Genomic DNA, 18,797 nt, shown 5'->3' on the forward strand with positions numbered 1-18,797 from the left:
CATTGTCCTGCTCTTGGAAAATTGACACATTGAGCGATGAGGTTTGGTTAATGTGGCTAACAGCGGGGAGAGAGGGGCCAAGGGGTGATCAAATAATTGCAAATACTAGCAAAAGATATTAAGTTCCTTGGCACGAAATTGCAGGCATCCACATTTTAGCTTAATTATTTGGGTATGATGAAAGTCTGTCCAGTGACCACACAATGAATTCAATTTGTTGTTTGGATGATATCAGAACGATATCTCAAGACTTTATGCAATCTATTTAGAAGGATATGTGATGTACAAAATAATATTTAATTTGGCAAAATTTTTGTTTACAAATATATTTCTAAGAATATGATTTTATCTCTGCAGAAACAAAGTTGAAAAATCAAATTTAGTTCTTAGATAAGACCAATGGAACTCCTTTCTCTGTAGTTTAAAAACAGAAAAGCGGGAAAACTCGCCACCCACCTTTCCATCGCCATTTAGACGCCCATTAAATTGTATTTTATCTCAATTAGCGCAAATATTTTGCGGCTGCCATGGCCATGGCCATTGGCATTGCCCGAATGTCAGAATGGGGGTAAAGTCGTTAGCCCGGGGGCAAAGTGGCAGTCAGGAAGCTTCTGTTGCTGCATTTGCATTGCAGCAGAGCAAATTTGACGCTGCTGCCTTGTATTTGCTTGGCAAATGCTTTTTCTTTCGTTTACCCACACTGTTAGGAAAACTAAAATACCCAGAAGCGAATCCTTTTTGTGCAATTCCTATCACAAACATTTGGAGAGGCTTTTAGCGCAGCATGGACCGCACCGAAAAGAGGAACAAAAAATCAATTGCAAACGCATTAAAAATTGTGCAAAATTAATGACATCATTAGCAGTTTTCAGGCGGGGATGGGGGAACTCTGGAATGGACAATGGGTATGGTGTCCAAGGCCAGTGGAGTTTGTCATTTGTCAAATGCAAACGGCACAGATCTCGGCCAAACGCTGATGGCAATTTGAGTGAGCGGACGGGATGGCCAGAAATGAATGCATGTAATGAAGGCCAACAAAACATTAGAACCGCACATAAACACAAACACCCGGAGCGCTCGCAGCACGTAGGCCAGCCCAGTGTCCGAGCTGGGTCCGGGTCCGAGCCAGGGTTGGAGTTCGAGTCCGGGTCCCGACAGCTGATGCTGATGACGGACGTGACAGCTGAACAATGAACGGACCCCACCATGACCCCCGAAAGTAGGCAACCGAAATGAATTCTTTATGTGAAAAGGTTTTCTTTTTTAAATAAATGAATTCGTCGAGCCCCGAAAATATCACACGGCAGGCGGAAAGTTAAAATTGCTCCCCGTAACAACAAAAAGAAGTGAGCGAATCAAATGGAAAACTTGGTCAGACTGAGTGTTTTAGATGTGCCTCGTGAGGACGAGTGCATTCGCTATCAGTCCGGTCTTGTATAGCAATCATTTACTAATTGATTCGATTTTGTGTGAAAAGGTGAAATCTAATCTATAGGGAATTAGCTAACACACGTGTGGATTTTGATTTCGAGTTTCCATAAAATGTTCATATTCACAACCTTTAAAGCTCGATAACTTTTCAATTATTTAGCTGTTTGAATGGGTCTGCGTAAATGTGGCGAACCCTATTTAATGGATGTGATTCAATTTATAACAAATGTCAACAATAGGGTAAAAGCACATTGCTTTTAAAGGTAAAAACAATTATATGAACGATATCAACGAACTAGTTTATCTTTTTACCCATAAACTCATCAAACCCATCATTAAAGAGCTAGCATTTCTATAACAAGAGTTGATCCTTGCTAGTCTTGATTAAATACACCATTAAAGTAAGTGTATTTCAGAATTCACCAACACCGCTTCTATGCCATGTTTGCGTTAAAAGATTACCAAACTGAGAAAGTTACACAAAGCTTTTCCCACCGCCCACTCGCTAACACTTTGTGTGTCTGTCTGTGTCTGGGATGGAAAGTGGGCACAGGTGGTCAGTGGGCAAGCAAATGATGTCAGCCATTACAATGCAAGAGTCAAAAGTTGAATTTTAATCAAAAAAAGCAAAAGAAAAAAATGGAAAGTGGAGCGGGAAAAGCGGGAAAAGCTGCAGCCCGCAGAGACACAAAGAAAGAGGCCACATGTTGTCTGTGTGTGAGAGAGTGGGATTGTGAGTTGAGAGTGTGTGTGTGTGTGGCCAGCATGATTAATGAGACGGTGTTGAACGTTTGCTTGACATGACCCCCAGTCACACACACACACACACACAAAAAGCAACCGCACACACATACTCGCACACATGGCGATAGCAAAAATCCGCATTAGTGTGCAGCACAAATTGAAACCGACTCGACTGCAGGCGACATCGCTCAATTTGTTAGCCTTGAGCTGGCTCCTCGGTTCAATTGTTCAATTTGTGAAAAAAATATACTAAGTCTTCCAGCGATGCTTAGCGATGTGACCTTGTGGGACCACACTGAAATTGAAATCCAATGCGAGCGAAAATAATAATATTTTCCTAACCTGAAAAGCCCTAAACTGGCAAATATGGGATGGCAAACATATCTGGTTACACACACATTAAATTTCCAGACATATGTGCCATTCAGGCCAAAATTTACTTTAAACTATCAACAGGGAATGAGCGGGCGAACTCAGCTGAAATTTCTTTCGCTTTACGTATCAATTTTATAACCTTAGACCGAAAAGCGTACAAAATCATAAAATACAAATTGAAAATAGAGCAGGAGGCGGGAGGATGTGAGGGCCCTGAAAGGAAGAGTAGTGAAATAGAAGTTCGATAATTTATTTTCCTGCCATTCCAAGCGATTTCTCTCATGCGGCGTAGTACATTTATTACTTATGCTAAGGAGCAGCAGCCCACCCACACAGCCACAACTATTTATATATTACGATATCCTTATAGACGAAAGTGTGTGTGGCATTGGCACGGCAACTGAAAGTTGCATGCCTCGGATTATATATGAGTGCGATTATTTTAAGTTACGTTGCTTAAATAGCAGCCAACGTATGAGGGAGCATCCTGGCTGGCTCATCCTTCGACATCGGAGCAATGGCAACCTTGTCGGCATTTTATATTGGAAAAATACATACACCCAAGGCATCGGGCCAATACACACTATATACGTCTGCCTTAATTTGCCTGTGGATGGATGCTGTGTGTTGTGAAATAAAATCCATTTTCTTACTGCCTGTCAGATTTTTGCCCTGCATTACCCAAAAAAAAAAACCTGGATAAATAAAGGGAAAATTTGAGCATACAAGTCAAGCTTACAACATAAATAAAATATTTTTTAAAATTTTAGCAGATCTAGCAGATGGCAGAAATGGCTTAAGGGAGCAATAGGATTATTTAACAGTGCATTTAAGTCTGAATAGAACTTATTTAGATTAAATGCATAGAAGATTAAAGCTTTAAATTTAAATTGCAACAATAATAGCAGGCAAAAGGGTTACTTAGGTGTTATAATCCACAACTAAGAACATTTAGGTATAAGAAAGATTATACCAACGTAAGCCTTTTGCTATTCAAAGTAACGAAAGTTTTCATTACTTGTTAAGGTAATTTGAAATAATACTAAACCTTAATATACTTAATTATCTCACAATAACTTCAGCATTTTTTAGAAGAAATGAGTTCGATTCCCTAATAAGCCTTATAAATTCCATTTAAATACATAAATTTGACTGGGTTTTAATATGTTGATGGCCCCATTCAGAGCCAATCAACATTGTCGCTGCTCTTGACCATTCCTTGCCTGGCAAATTGTTGCCAACAGCGGCTTTGTAGACCGTTAAATGGCTTATAAAAACCCACTCAACTCCATTACCCATTACCCGGCTCAGTCAATGACACCCTCCAGAAATGGTCACCAACCGCTGAATCCACCAACCCTCCATCGTTTCAGCCATTTTAATGCGGGTTCTTTTTTTTGGGGGTGCAGGGAGAAAGCTCATTAATATGGAAAACTTTTATAAGCCAGTCGCTCTTGTTAACTTTGCTTGTAATTTCGCCTTTTAGCAAGGTATAATTTTAATAGCATACTTCCCGGCGCTCAAAGCCCAGCTATGTGCGTTGAAAGTTCGTCGATTCGCGTTGCATCCATATTACTCGCTAATGGAGCACGCTGCAGCAATTTCGACGCGTCCGCAAGCATATAAATTTCGGTTTGCATACTTTTTGGTCATTAGATATTTAGTATAATGTGAGTTTTATGCCCGACGCGAGCTTAACAACGATATCAAAAATTGTATTATGATCGATTGCTTACCTGGCCGAATGCCAGGAATTTTTACGAGCGGACCATTAAAAAATATTTGCCTTTTTGGGCCACGGAAATCGCTTGATGGCAGTCCACCACAGCTTCGTTTCGCATCGCTTTTGGGGAATAATTGAATTTCTATGATAATTTAATGGCTCCTGAAGAACTAATTGCGAAAGAGGAGTCGACAGCCAAAAGGAGTGCTGGCAGCTTTAGCAATTGGAGAATATTTAGCCAGACCTTTGATGAATTGTTTCGGATCAGATCGACGACGGTAGTCTATAGTCCAACTCGTCGTATACGTGATTTATCTACATCCTCACACACAGACACCGAAGCAGTCGCGATTGATTTACTCGCTAAACGTTTGATTGATGCCCCCCGCCCAGTCAAAAACCGTTTTCCAATTTTGTTCGCCAGTAATTCGAGTTTCGAAATTCCCCCTTGCCTCAGCTGCAGCTGCAGCATCTATTTTGTGGAATTTTAATCGAAGATCTATAGCAGACGAAATGCACTCGGTCCGCCCAGAGGCTCATTCCACCTGTGCTCTTGTTTATTAGCGCAGGTAATTTCAATTAGGTTGCAACAACTGATACCAACCACTGAGTGAAGTGGAAGTGGCAGCTAATTAAATTACAACATTCACTCCATCTGCGAGCTCCGGCTTTATGCAAATTACTGTGTCTATGTCCCGGTCCATGTCGCTGGCAAAGCAAGTTGGGGCCCAGCCCAATCCGTTCAGCTGTAGCCCCAAATTTCCATTCTCCGTTGTCCTACATCACCTCAAAATGCGGTAATTTACTAAGTTTGAGGTCAATGAGGGATTTGATAAGTAACCAGAGAAAGCTAATTAGGTGCAGCCCTTTTGGAAGGCTGGAGAGAGATTTATCTGGGAGACGAATTCCTTTCAAAGGGCTAACAAGTGTGTCTTATGGAATGGGTAGTTGGTTTTATAATAATGATTATTTGTACTCTAAATTCAAGTATCTAAATTAAGCTAGAATGCAACCCATTTATAACAAGTAATTTATTATTTAATTTTGTTGACTTGACATAAAAAGAAGTTATTCCTTTGGAAATACAAATTGTGCCATGTAGTACTCAAATTGTTTACACATTTTGCTGCTTAAAAGCCACTTTCACTTCTTGTGGTCCAAAACTTTTCCACATGAGCCCCAATAAAATCTATGAAGCTCCTGAAAGTTTTATGTGTGCCAACCACTTTCCCAGAATTTTGCTCGTTAATTAACGGGCATCTTCAAGTTGCAACTGTGAGAGAAATTGTTGACAGCATTTCTAAGATGTTGCATAGATTTGAGTCGAACATAAAGAGGAAAATAAATGAATTTCGTTATAATTAATTACGTTGACCACCCAATGAACCCACCCACCTAAACCGAGACCCGAATCCTCAGTCCTCCGCTCCAATTCTATCTCAGCCGCTTAAGCAGCTTAGGGAAGAACAATTCATATTAGAAAGTGAAATAAAAATGCCTCACAAATAGTTTGCGCTGTCGTGCGGAAAATGGCCAGAATGACAAAGGCAAAATGCTGTAAACAATTCTGCGGTGCCAGAGGAGGAAAAGCAGAGGAAAATCGCAGCGAAGGAATAGAAGCCATGGCGAACAATTGGCCAACAAATTAATGATGGCACACAGCACAGAACAATGAGCCGAGCAAATGAGGAGCTAGCTACTCGGCAAAGTCCAGATCAGCTTGATTAATTGCCTTTAGGTTGGCTTAGAGCCGAATTTGTATGCAGATGCTGTTGCAGTTGCAGCTGGAGTTACAGCTGCATAAAGTCAAAGTGAAAACTTGGCTGCCCTCCCAACCACTTTTTTACCTTTTCCACCAGGGAAAAAAGGCTTTTCATAAGGAATGGCAGCTGCCTTTGTCTTGCGCGGCAAAATAACTTGCATTCCAAATGGAAAATAAATGTAAGACGCCCACAATTCGGTTTCCCACAATAAAATTGAAGACGAACTGCAAAAGACGTCAGATATGTACAAATAAAATGCAGAATAACGGTGGGAGAAAAATTTATTGAAAGAGCGGCAATCCATGCGATAGGCGAAGTTTGAACTCCCTTTAAGGAGTTCTGTCTTACAGTTCAAAGAGTTCTGATTAAGATGCATGTCATTTAAAGCTCTTTAATATATATAAAAGTAATAAACTAAGCAACGTGATATCTGTGAATTGGACACAAATCTGATTCTTTTATCTGTTTACGGATTATCCGTAATTTTCCATAACTTTTAAAAACTGCCAGTTGAAGTCCTGCAAACTCCGTTCACAAAGGGTATCAAAAGTTATGCCGCAAAAAGAGAAACGCCTCTTTCTCTGCAGCAAAGTGAAGCGAGAAAAGAACTGAGGAATACAAAAAAATAACGAAGTATTTTCCAATAAATTTGCATAAGTTGCATTGGCAAGCCACCAGGCGCAAGTCTTAGGATGGGGCACAAATGCCGCAAAACGTTGCCCTGTGCAGGTTGGATTTTTTCCTATCTTTTTCAGAACCTCCTGCCTCTGCTTTTCCGCCTCCGCGAATCCTGTGCCTTTGTCAGCGATGCTGCGATGCATAGTTGTGGGCGCTTCAGGTGAAGAAGACTTGTGGGCGTGCAACCCAATATGAGATGGAGGCAAGCAGATAAAGACGGAACAGTGCTTGAGTGGAAGTATTTCGTATATAAAATATTTACCCGGTTCTTTTTCGCACTGGGTAATTTTCTGCTCTTATCCCGGGGAGGCAAAGGATGTGACAAATGTTACGGCAAAATCATGAGCTGTTCGAAATGTTGAACATTTCCATTTGCATTTGATTGGATGTGACTGGTGCAAGAGCAATTATTTGCATTACTCAACGACCACAACAAATCAAATTGGGAGAGTTAAGCATATTAGAAAGTTGGAGTTTGGCCAGGCCAGGCCAGGCCAGGCATAATTGAACATAAGCCACAGAAACAAACAAGTGAACAAAGTCAGGAAGGCAGTATTGCTGAAAAGAAAGGAGGCCATAAATTGCCAATCCACACAAAAAGATAAAATCAATCTAATTTCAAATTGGAAATAAAATATACCCAAAGTCACTTGTGGCTTAGACGGAATGAAATATTCTTAATATTTTATGGTATTTATATTCTATTAAAGGAAAACAATCAGAAAGTAAGAACTTGTGTGCAGATTTAAATTGAGTTCTTTGAAGTTGAGAAACGAAATCTCCTTAAACAAGTATTTTAAAATAAAGAAAAATATAGAGTTAAATTTGTATTAAATTTCGAATATTAAGTATTTGAATATCTAGAATCCTTCTCAGGTTTCTCTCTCTGCAAGACCTCGTTATACACATTCACAAGGCTCACGGTCGACTGGCGAATTATAAATTTTCAATGAATTGACACTTAAGGTCATGTCGGACTAAGCTCTTTATTTTGCACACGTAGCCAGCGTTGAAGGTGTCGTGGTCACCAGTGCGTATGCTTGTTAAGTCTGTCACCGGGCGAAGCCTTCAAGGCGAACAGAGTTCGATTTGGCAAAAAAAAACGTGCTCTTTTTTGTGGCAAACTTTCATCGTCAATGCTGCCCCGAGGCGCACACATATAGCCTTTCCTTTCCCTAGGACACTTCCCTGCAAAAATTGATAGGAAAATGTAAAAGTTTTTTTTTGGTTCCATTTTTTTTTTAGGAAGGAGCCTGTCCAGGACTTTGGAGGTGTGGACTTTCAAGGACACAACTTGCACGGAATCCAACGACACCCTTGGTATTTGTAATTACCCCGAGGCAGGTAATAAATGTGCATTGAAATTAGTTAAGCTCATTTGTTCATAGCCAAGTAAGAGACGAGTCCTTGGCAGTTGCGCAGCCGCGAAGAGCGAACGAATGTCTTGGGAGCTGGGAAATTTTCTCTTTTCCTGGGAAAATGCTTTGGTTTGCCATTTGCGATAATTGAATACAAAGTTGCAATCAGAAACAAAGCAAAATTAATGTAGTCACATATATTCTGGCAAATTGAAATATCGCTTGGCCATAAATTATTAAGGCTCACCCACACACACACACACACAGTTTCACATGCATGGGAGTATCCTTTCATTGCCGTCAAGCGACAAATATTTTGTGCTCTTGGAAATCTATGAATCTGACACAAGACAAATGGTAATCACAACATTTATTAGTCGAAGCTCCCATCATGGCGGAATTGGCCAACACACACACTCGAACATAATCGGCTAAATAGCGTTTGCTGTCGGTATGGCCAAAGGATATTTGGGTCATTTTGAGTGCTTATATTGTTCTCCTTAAATTCTGTGTGCAATATTATGAATTCATACGGATAATGAGGCTTTCGTTTAAACTTGCGCTTTGTGAATTGCAGTTAAATGGTGAAACTTGCTCTTCTATGGCTTGGTTGATTATTTCCAGCAAATTATGGTCCATTGCTGATATTAATAACACTTTGATCCTATGTTTCTGCAATGTTAATACCAAGATACATTTTGAATTGATTATTTTGTACAGATCTGTGATACGCAATTATATATGATATGCATTAATAACTCATGTTTAAGCGTTAATTTGGAGTGTCTAGACCCTGAACATTGCTTTAACCAACAATAATGATTCAGTTTAGTTCTTACCTCTTTGTAGATTGGAGTTCCAAAAATTTTGTAGGCTTTACAGATTCCTACTTACAGTATATTCCCTTTTTAGACTAATGATTATAGTCGCCTCACCGTGAGGGGGTCAGTCAACCTCAGACTCTGAGGGCAACGGAACTTCTGTGAAGTTTCTGCTTTATAGTTGGGTTATTTAGAGCATAGCCTTCAGTAACAACATGTTGTTACTAAATGAATCCCCTGAAAAAGTTGATTTTACAGGCAGGCAATTTCTATTTTCATTTAATAGCCAAAGTTTTTATGCAACATTCGAAATTTGTGCCAAAAAATATTTTTGGTGAGGCAGCAAAGTTTCTTGTTTTGCCATAAAAGTAAAAGGTGTGCCAGGAGGGCCAAAAAGGGAAGATGTCGGCTTGAGGTTGTTAGCCAGAAAAGGCAGAGATGCCATAAAGCAGAATCAGGCTCAGATTTTGGCTCTGCAATTCGATTTGAATTTCATCGTGTGCTGTTTTGTTTTTGTTTTTTGGCTCCTTTTTCTCCTTGGAGTTCTTATTAAAAGGCTACATTTTCCAACTTCAGTTTTACAAAATTTAATAACCAAGAAGCAAAGAAAATGCGAAATATTTATGAGGCAAAATTCGGTTCGCTGGGGACAGGCTACAGAATTTATTGGGGGGTGGCAAGTGTCGCGGGGTTGCGTTTTGAATTTGCAATTTCAATTTGAAAACAATAAACTAAGTCCATCGATTAAATCCTGCGCACGTAAGGCCGCCCGGCTTAGTTATCCCCGCCGTTTTCTCCATTGTTGTCCTTTGCCATCGGCTCTATCCTTCCCGTTTCCCCGGTTCCCACTCCTTCCTTCGGCTTTCTCTTTGGTTAGTCGTGCCTTATTTATGCGGGGTTTCCCAGGGGGGGAGGTCCTCACTCCTTGGTCCTTCATTATGCCAGCGATAGTATCGCCGGCGAAAAAAGCAGAACAAGAGGAATGGCCAGCCTAATGCGCTTCGAAGGATATTTGGCGTCGGCTGGAAACCAAATTCAAGAACAAGAAGTTACGGCCATAAAAATGTGCCGCCCTCCCTCAATCATTCCATCCGAATCCGGTTATATTTTACGGGTCTGTGAAGGGGGTGGGACTGGCCAAAAAATAAATTTAGCGCGTAATCAGGGTTTAATGCTGAGGCTGGCCAAATCCACATAACAGCTGTCAATTAAAAAGGATAATTTCCATGATATCCATCACACTGCAAATGGCAAACTAAACTTGGGGGTTGATGGGGATGGAAGTGGAGATGGGGATCGGAAATGGGCAAGGCCAACTTGAAAATGGCTCAGCTCTTACGGACTTGGCTTTCGGCTTCGGGCGGGCCCAGTGAATTATGGCCAACAAATTAGTGCGGATTAACACGGCTGTGTGTGAATTGTGCAGATGGAATGGAGCGTGAACCGAAGCCCCGATTTCGTTTCAGTCCGTAAGGCCTTTTAAAGCCAAAGTCGTCCTGATTCATTGTGCACACAAGCGAGATTTTGATAGATTTTGAAAGATGCGGCTTGGCTTTTTTGGGCCGTGCGGTGGCGAAAATGAAAGCCTGGCCCATTGGCTTGCCCAATGATTTCCTTTTCTTGGCTTGCCACTTAAAAGAATAAACGGCAGACCTTTAGCCGAGCTCCTGAAAGCCAGCGAATGATGCCGTGAGTGAAAGTGGATCGCCATTTTGTGGCGCTGTCAGAGTCATGTCCCAACATCGCACCATCCCAGTCTCCCAGCAATCCAACATCCCAGCACAATGACAGGCAGACTCGCACACAGAAAGACAGATATATACCCGCACCACTAATCCACTGAACCAATTTGCTAGACAAGAGCAATGTATGAGCACCACAATGGTTATTGACAGCCGACATTCATATAGAGGCTGATGCTCTGCCAAGACCAAGAACAATGTGGCATTATGTCGAGCAACGCCAATACTGAATGCTCTACTTTGGGAGAATAGAGTTAATGTTTACCTATGACCTTGAATCAACATTAAGATGGATGTGAAAAACCATATAAAATTCATTTATTTTTATTACATTTTTACAATCTTGAACTCACAATTTTTATTTCCCGAAAAAAAAACAAGAAAACTTGGTTAAGAATCCATTCTGGGACTATTCCTAATTTCGACTGTTATGACTTATTTAACTGCTGTAATTATTTTATCCACAGCTTAGAAAACTTTTCCAGCATTCGTGAATAATTAATCTTAAGCTTTTAAAATAATTCCACCAGGCCATTAATGCCTTTTTATGGCTAGAATCACAGCCAGGAATTCCCCTCGCATATGCCTGTACAAAACTTACTGTCAAAGCTAACGCTGAAGGACAGCTGTCCCAGGATCAGGCAGTGCTGCATATTGGCTTGAATTCCTTTGGACAGAAAGTCTATTAAAGTTGCATACGCATTCTCCGCTCCATCTCCATCTCCATCTCCAAATCCTCAACCACTTTAAGGCGGCAAAATGTTGGCAAGAGGGACAAACACATGTAGGCGCCAGCAATTCGGTCAGTGACAAGCCAAACTCAAAGGAGTCAGACAAGTTTTTTAGCCACGATGAAGCCCTTTTTTCTCGGTTTGGCACGTGCTGTCTAGTGCAGGCACATATGGAATCCCGCACATTGCCATAAATGCTCTATATGGAACATATATAGATATAGAAATGTGCGCTTTTGGTGGCAGTCAAAGTCAAAGTGGAAAGCGGCACTATTAAAGCACAATCACATTTTAGCATTTATTGTGGCAATTTCGCCAAGAAACGATGCCCTTTCCTCCCTAATGGCTTTCTTTTGGGCCCTGTTGCTATAACCGGACCCTGGTTATGTGGCCATTGTTGCGAGGTTGCGTATCAGTTACTAAATTCAAATATCCAATGCCAAAGTTGAGGCAATCCAATGAACCATCGCCCCATTCGGATGGGATGTGTGGCATGTTCTGCTTATGGCCCCATAACCATTCCAATAATAATAATAATCATAACATGCCAGCGGTATATGTTCGAATGCTTCATCCTAATTGATGGAGATATACGATCCATGCCTGACTTTGACTTTTTCTTTAACGAAAGTTCATATCACAATTAGTTTGAATTCAGCCAACCATAAGAGCGAAATATGGTATTTATTTATCTAATTATAAGCGAAATTTTAATGTAAATCTAGGATTTCGCGGTCTGTCCATAGGTTGGCTGTCAAAGTCGCTGCTGATGCAGTTGCTTCTGGCCGTTTTCATTATGCCAAGCAGTATTTATCTGGTACGTAGAACCAACCACCGCACTTTGGCCACATCAAAACGAAATGAATGCCCCCGGGCACATCGGCCCAACAGCCCAACAACCCATCTGCCCATCAGCCCATTGGGCCATCGACCAAATAAAAATAGTGCACAGGCAATGGAAATTCAGATCGGAACCCATAATGAACTGGGCGGCGAGCTCTCAGTAAATAAAATGCTGAGTATTCAATGCAATTACACGGAGATGGATAACATTTAGCTGTGGGTCGGCAGCATATATAGACCTGACATGGGTATGCCAGACTAGACGGGTTTTACTTTGATATAAAATATTGCAAATCTCATTTAATATAAATACCAATCTACATTTCACGAATATTTCCTTGGCATTCATGTTATCATATTCTCTCTAACACTAAAAGGCATTCTAGGAGTACCCTGCTGGCTACTAATTGCATAACTGAACATAGTCCGTTATTAATCCTCTCTCTAATTCCGAGTCCAGGCCTAATTCAACGGAAATGTTACCATATTTAGCGTGGGAATCTCTTTTGTGAATTCGGAGGAATTATTTGGCTTTTGGGGAACTATTTCGCCGGAACAATAGAACAATGGAATCTGCAAAACTATTCGGCTGGTTGAGTTTCTTGGAAAAGAAAGTTCGATTCTGGTGAATTTTTGGGAAATGGACCTGTTCAAACCGTCGCGTTTCCGGCGGCTTAACCCCGAGTGCATCTCCCTCGGTGGCACAGACCCATTATTCTGCATTCGTAATTAGAAGTTGGCGGCAATGGCAGTTTATCAGGCAGGCGAAAGTTTGCCCCGGCGAAATTGTTATTTGAAACATGGAAATTAAATGATTGTTAACTTGTGCGTGCCGTTGGCTGGCATTTTATGCTCTCTTAAATTTTGCATTAGTGCCCCCGAAACTTTTCAGTTTTTCCAAGGGGGCTTGGGGAGGGTTTGGAGTGGTAAAATGACGGTGGTTTCAGCGGTGGGTGTGGTGCTCTTGTGGGTGGTTGAAAGTTGATGTTGCAGTTGCACAGTTGCCTGAGTGAAATTGAATCAAAGTGTTTGTGTTGCGTCTCGTGAGCGCACAGGCCACAGAGATTGAGCGTCTCTAATGACACGGCCACGCCCACGCGCAATAGCCGGGGGGTGTCTGTCTGTGTATGTGCTAGTGCTAGTGTTCATGTGCGTGTCTTCTGGCTTTTGTTATTGCCTCGGTGTGTTAACAGTTTTACAAGCATGTCGCAAACAGCTTCTTACAAGCGAGTCAAGTGGAGTTGTAAACTTGGGGCTCTGTCTTGATTTTCATTCGAGGGGGCAAATAAACCAGGGGCGGCCAAACCAGATGTTAGCAAAGGGGTTGTTGTGTGTATTTGCCGTTGGCTAAAATTGTTTATGAAAGGGGCCAAATTCAAACAATAGAGTGGTAATAATTTACAGTACTCTTACATTCAAATGTTTTAAACAAATAAAAGGGAAATAGTACACCGACCAGAGGCAATAAGAGGGGCTATATTTTGTATTTGGCTGTTTTCATGTGTAAGTAAACAGTGTTTTGTTTTAGTTTTTATGCCATTCTTAAGTATTTAAAACATATTAAAAACTTTTGAATAAGATTTTCATTGAAAAAAGAACAAAAATTAGGTGGTGCATGCAGATAGCCCCTTAAATTCCCCTTGTCACACGCCGCTGGTATAAAAATCCACTACCCTCTCCCCAAAACTTTGCTTCTGGGGCGTTCAATTTACAATGTAATTACAGCAGGAAAGCTGCACATGCATAAATGATTTCACATACGAGCTGCAAACGATGTTGTCAATTAAAGCAAACTGGGATCAATGCATTGTTTATACGGCAGCGATGGCGTGGAGCTACGCTAAGTGTGATGACCAAGCGAGTCATTTGTCCGAGGTTTCTTTTAGCGAATCAGTACTGTTACGTATCCCCCTTAATAGGCCCCCTTGTGTGGCAGGGGCATTAAAGCAAATGCGAAACAATTGCCACATCGACACTCGATGGCGCTCATTTGCGGTCTGCCTGCGACTCGCTCTGCTCTTGCCTTCGTTCCGTTTATTGCCATCAATTATTTATACATACAATTATTCTTCTACCTTCGCAGCCAGGACCTCGTGTCCTGTTGCCTGCTGCCAATGATCCTTAATCGGGCTGGAGAGCAGAGTGCAATTGCCAGCTGTTTGTGTGGCCTTTTTTCGTTTTCGTTTTCGTTTCTTTTTTTTGGTTATTTGCTGCTGAACGAATGGTTCTCTTGGCCTGGCCCAATTAAATGTGACTGGCTGACTGGCTGACTGGCTGGAAGCCAAGTGCTCGCTGCACCTTACGGCTCCCCCATAAATCAAACCTTATTAATCGGGGTCAAAGAACACTGTCCTACACAGCAAAGGTCTGGTTTATTAATTATTGGCTCATATATTCGCGACCTTTGTCCCAATAGCTGTCACATATTACGTATACGCAGCGTGTCTTTTGTTTTGAAATGCTGAAATGCCATTCCCCTTAAGTTCTCATCCCTGTTATTTTTTCACCTTTGGCCATTCAATTTTAATCAGCTGCAAAATCAGCTTTAATGTATCAACATGTCTGCATGTGTGTTTTTCCGCACTTTTGTCGCCTCAAGAGAGTCAAGCACACACACTCTCGCATTCGCACGAAATCTGAAAATTTTCACCTTTTTGGAGGTTGTTTTTCTCGCTGGCGGTTGCCACGTGTTTTCCACACTTGTTTTTATGGCTTTTCCCAGCTTTCTTTTTGTTTCTTTGTATGCGGTATTTTCTGAGACTGAAGGGATATCGTTTTTATATTCAGTTTTTGATCTTTAGTGGACAATTTTTGCAGACCCAGGGGATTATCTTTTAACAAAGGTTTTGTTTGCTTTCAAATAGTTGTCTTCTAGTTGGTATAATGCATGTAATCCAATGGTTGATCTCTTAATTATATTAAATAAAATTTAAATGAAAAAAAATTTCCCTAAAGTTTATCTCAGTAAGCAGTATTTCCCTAGTCGTATTACGACACCTTGTTACCTTCTTTTCCTCTCTTTTCTGTATTTATGGTTTTTCTTTTGGGCTTTCTTTCTGGCCTCCTTGTTGCATTTGGCTTAATTGGAAATGAACTTAATTTTGTCGGTTCATTTAAATTTTCAACTTTGATGACGAGCACACATGTGTGGAGCATTAGTCTGTAGGCTGTGGAAATCAGGATCTGAGTGGAAAAATACAAGCTGAGCCCACACACTCAGCTTCTTCCGCAAACAGTTCCTGCAAAATTAATAGAAACAATTTTGGCTAACAAATTCCAGTGATTGTTTTTAGCTTTCCCGGCCGGAATGTAGAAACAGCTGGCGGAACCAACAGGAAGAAAAATACAATTTTCAACTTTAGAAGAGGCCAGTTGGCCCAGCGTGGTGATTCATAAACCAATATAGGAGAGGAATCTACGACTTTTTGTTTTGCCCATACATTTTGCTCTTGCATTTCATTTTGCGATCTGGCATCTAATGATATGGAAATAATTATTGATTGTGTTGCCCGCGAACACACACAGATACACCATACAAATACACTCAGAGCTCGGAGTTGTGCTCAAATATATGTGTATATATATTGGATATGTATAATGTATTATATTCTCCATTGAAGCTTAATAGATGTTGGCGCCTTCGTGCGTACATTTCAGTTATCCTTAAACTTTTCCTCCCCCCTACGGGCAGCACATATGTGTGAGTGTGTGTGTGTGTGTGGTAGAAAGCAAAGTCCTGAAAACGGAAAACAAGGCAGAAGCTGTTCGTTCGGATGAATATATATGGCAAGCCATTTGCAAATAAATTGAATGCTCAATTTCAATAATTTTGCATACTTTCTGGCGCAGACAAAGTTGTTTCTAATCCATTTCGACGGCACTCGGTGCTCGGGAGGGAAGGAGTGAAGCTTTAGCTTTTGCTTATTACACATCTAGTTGAGCGTGAAAATTCTCTAACCCATGTGGGTGTTGTTGTCTAAAAATATTCCACCACGCACATCTGTAAAATGCGCAAAATCATGATTAAAAAACTTTTCCTGCCTCGGAGCAATTAAAGTTTGTTCTTCGGGCCATCAAACTGATTGCATAACTATTGTTCCCCGATTCTAAGGTCACCGTCTAGACGGGCTCTCAGTTCACATTCACTTTGTTCTGCTATTCCGCTCGACTCATTTAATGATATTGACAAGTGGCTGGAGCAGAGTGGGAACTTCCATCCTTTCTGCCTGCGACCTTGGCGTAAGATTTTCCACACTATCCTTCGAGAAAACAAACCAATTCAGGCACACACATACACTTGGCATACACAAAGGGGTAAAAAGGGAAAAGGGGCCAGCTGGCAGTGCACAATTTCCAGTGAATCGTAACGAAATCAACTGAACGAATGAATGAATGGATGTATGAAAGGAAGACCAGGCTCTGAATGCAGGCTCGAATATTCTGCACATGATTGTAATATTGTAAATTTTATTCGTTATTTTATTTACATAAATTTCCCCCGGGAAATTGGACAAACACACGGACACATGGCTGCATGAATATCCTTGCACACAATGCAGATTCTAGGGGAGGCAGGCAGGCAGGCAGGCCTATGAACTCCCCGTCGCTCCATGTCCTTCATCAATAGCCATGCCTGAATATATGAGGGGAGGCTCAAGGACGAAACCAAATTGCCATGGGTTTTGTGGCCATCGGAATTCCTAGTTAAAACCATTTGAACACAGTGAAAAATGCATTGCAAGGATCGAAGTAATGACGTATAAATAACAGAAGCGGTGGCTATGGTATATTGGACCATTTCATTTCGCGGGATCAAAACTTTATTCTTTTGCATAATAGACAAGCTTCGAATCATGTAAATAACAAACTAATGTTTTCTGTGTAGTTTTTAATAGTTTTTTCTATCTGAATTTATAGTTTCTTGGGGAAGCCACAACCAGGCCAGAACTTTTAATTTGTAGAGTAACCAGACTTCAGATAAGTGTCTAGAGCTCCGTCATCTCTCCCTTTGGCCTGTCAGCAAAATGCTCATACGATTTCCTCTTTTGAATGTTTTTTTGGCAAATAATTGCTGGGCCACATGAGATGTTTGTTATTTACAGTATCTGTGTGTGAGCCAAACTTACCTCAGGGAAAACCAAAAATACATTTGGCTCTCTGTTTTTCCACTCCCCATAACTGAGAACCGAAAGCCGGCCATGCAGCGTAGATGCAATTAGGGTTAGTTTTCCAGTGACGAGGCTGAAGAATGAAAAGCTCAATGGGCGGAAGTTTGGGGTATGGCGGGGAAAATTCCATAGAAGAACGTTTCCTCTCGCAGCGGCTTCCGTTTTGAGCCCGCACGCTTGGAGTGGCAACAAGTGCCACTTGCACTTTGACTGACGCGCCAGCTTCTTGGCCGGCTTGGGTTTGTGTTTGGGTTGGGCTTGGCCCAGGCTGGCAACTGCTAAAAAGTGCGCAAAATTAAGTGCCTGGCTGCTGTCTAAAAGGTGCTTCACCCACTCGAGTGCGCGAGGAGCTGGAGGTACTGCGCTCATATTTAGAGGCTTTAGACATTTGCAGACTCTGAAAGGCAAACGAGCCAAGCTGTTTTCCCACCTCGATGGTCCTCAGCTTGACTGCAGCCTTTGGACGATGGCTGGCATTAGAAATGAATGTGTTGATGGTAAAAAGGGTTCAAGTTTAAGCGAAATATTTATAAATCCAGTGAACTAAATAAGATATATATAGGATTTAGATAGAATTTTAAACTTTTTCTCTAGGGTATGTCGAAACTTTACAGTAGCCGCCCATGGTGCAAGGTTGCTGAATTGGGATGAGGGACGAGCGATCCTGTTTGGGTAGGAAATTGAATTTCGGGGCAACGCTTTCCGTCCACTGGGGTCGCAAGTTGCCAGGTGATTAATTGCGTGCAGGGGACAGCTGCTGCAGCATTCGGTGGGTGTTGGAGAATCCCCATGGGGGGAGGCACGGGAATAGCTGACAAGCACGTGCCTCGCTCTGAAAAATCATTTTTCGTCGTATTTTTCAGCAGATTTATATGTTTCCCCCCGGGCAATTACAACCAAAAAGGCAAACAAGGTGCCCAGTACACACCACTATAAAATCTACAATAACCCATCAAATTGTCCAAAAATAAATCTAAATTTCACATCGAATTTTTATTTGTTATATCAATAAATGGTCTGCCAGAAATAGTTTAAGCAGCAGCATCAACATGCCAGCCAGGGCTTGATGCCAAATGGCGAAGTCTGAGTTCTCTTTTAGTCATTTTGGAGATTATTAAGAGGTTTTCAAAGAAGTTATCTTAGATGACATAGGATCAATGTGGGATTAATATTGATTAAGGATAGTTTTCAATAGAACTTATGATTGGAGGATTAAGCTATTAACATTTAAATGCAAAATTCTTTTGTTGCTTAAAATCCAACTGTTATTAGAAGAACTGAGTAAAAATACAACTAATTTCCAAACGCAACTTTGATTAGTATCTTCTGTTAAGAGGACATTTCATTTTTTCAATTACACAAATTACTTTCCTTTCGACAAACCGACGAGCCCGGCATGCTTAGCCTAGGGCATGGCAAT

The sequence above is a fragment of the Drosophila eugracilis genome, unplaced genomic scaffold (assembly GCF_018153835.1).
Source record: "Drosophila eugracilis isolate 14026-0451.02 unplaced genomic scaffold, ASM1815383v1 contig_1765, whole genome shotgun sequence".
Taxonomy (NCBI): Eukaryota; Metazoa; Arthropoda; class Insecta; order Diptera; family Drosophilidae; genus Drosophila; species Drosophila eugracilis.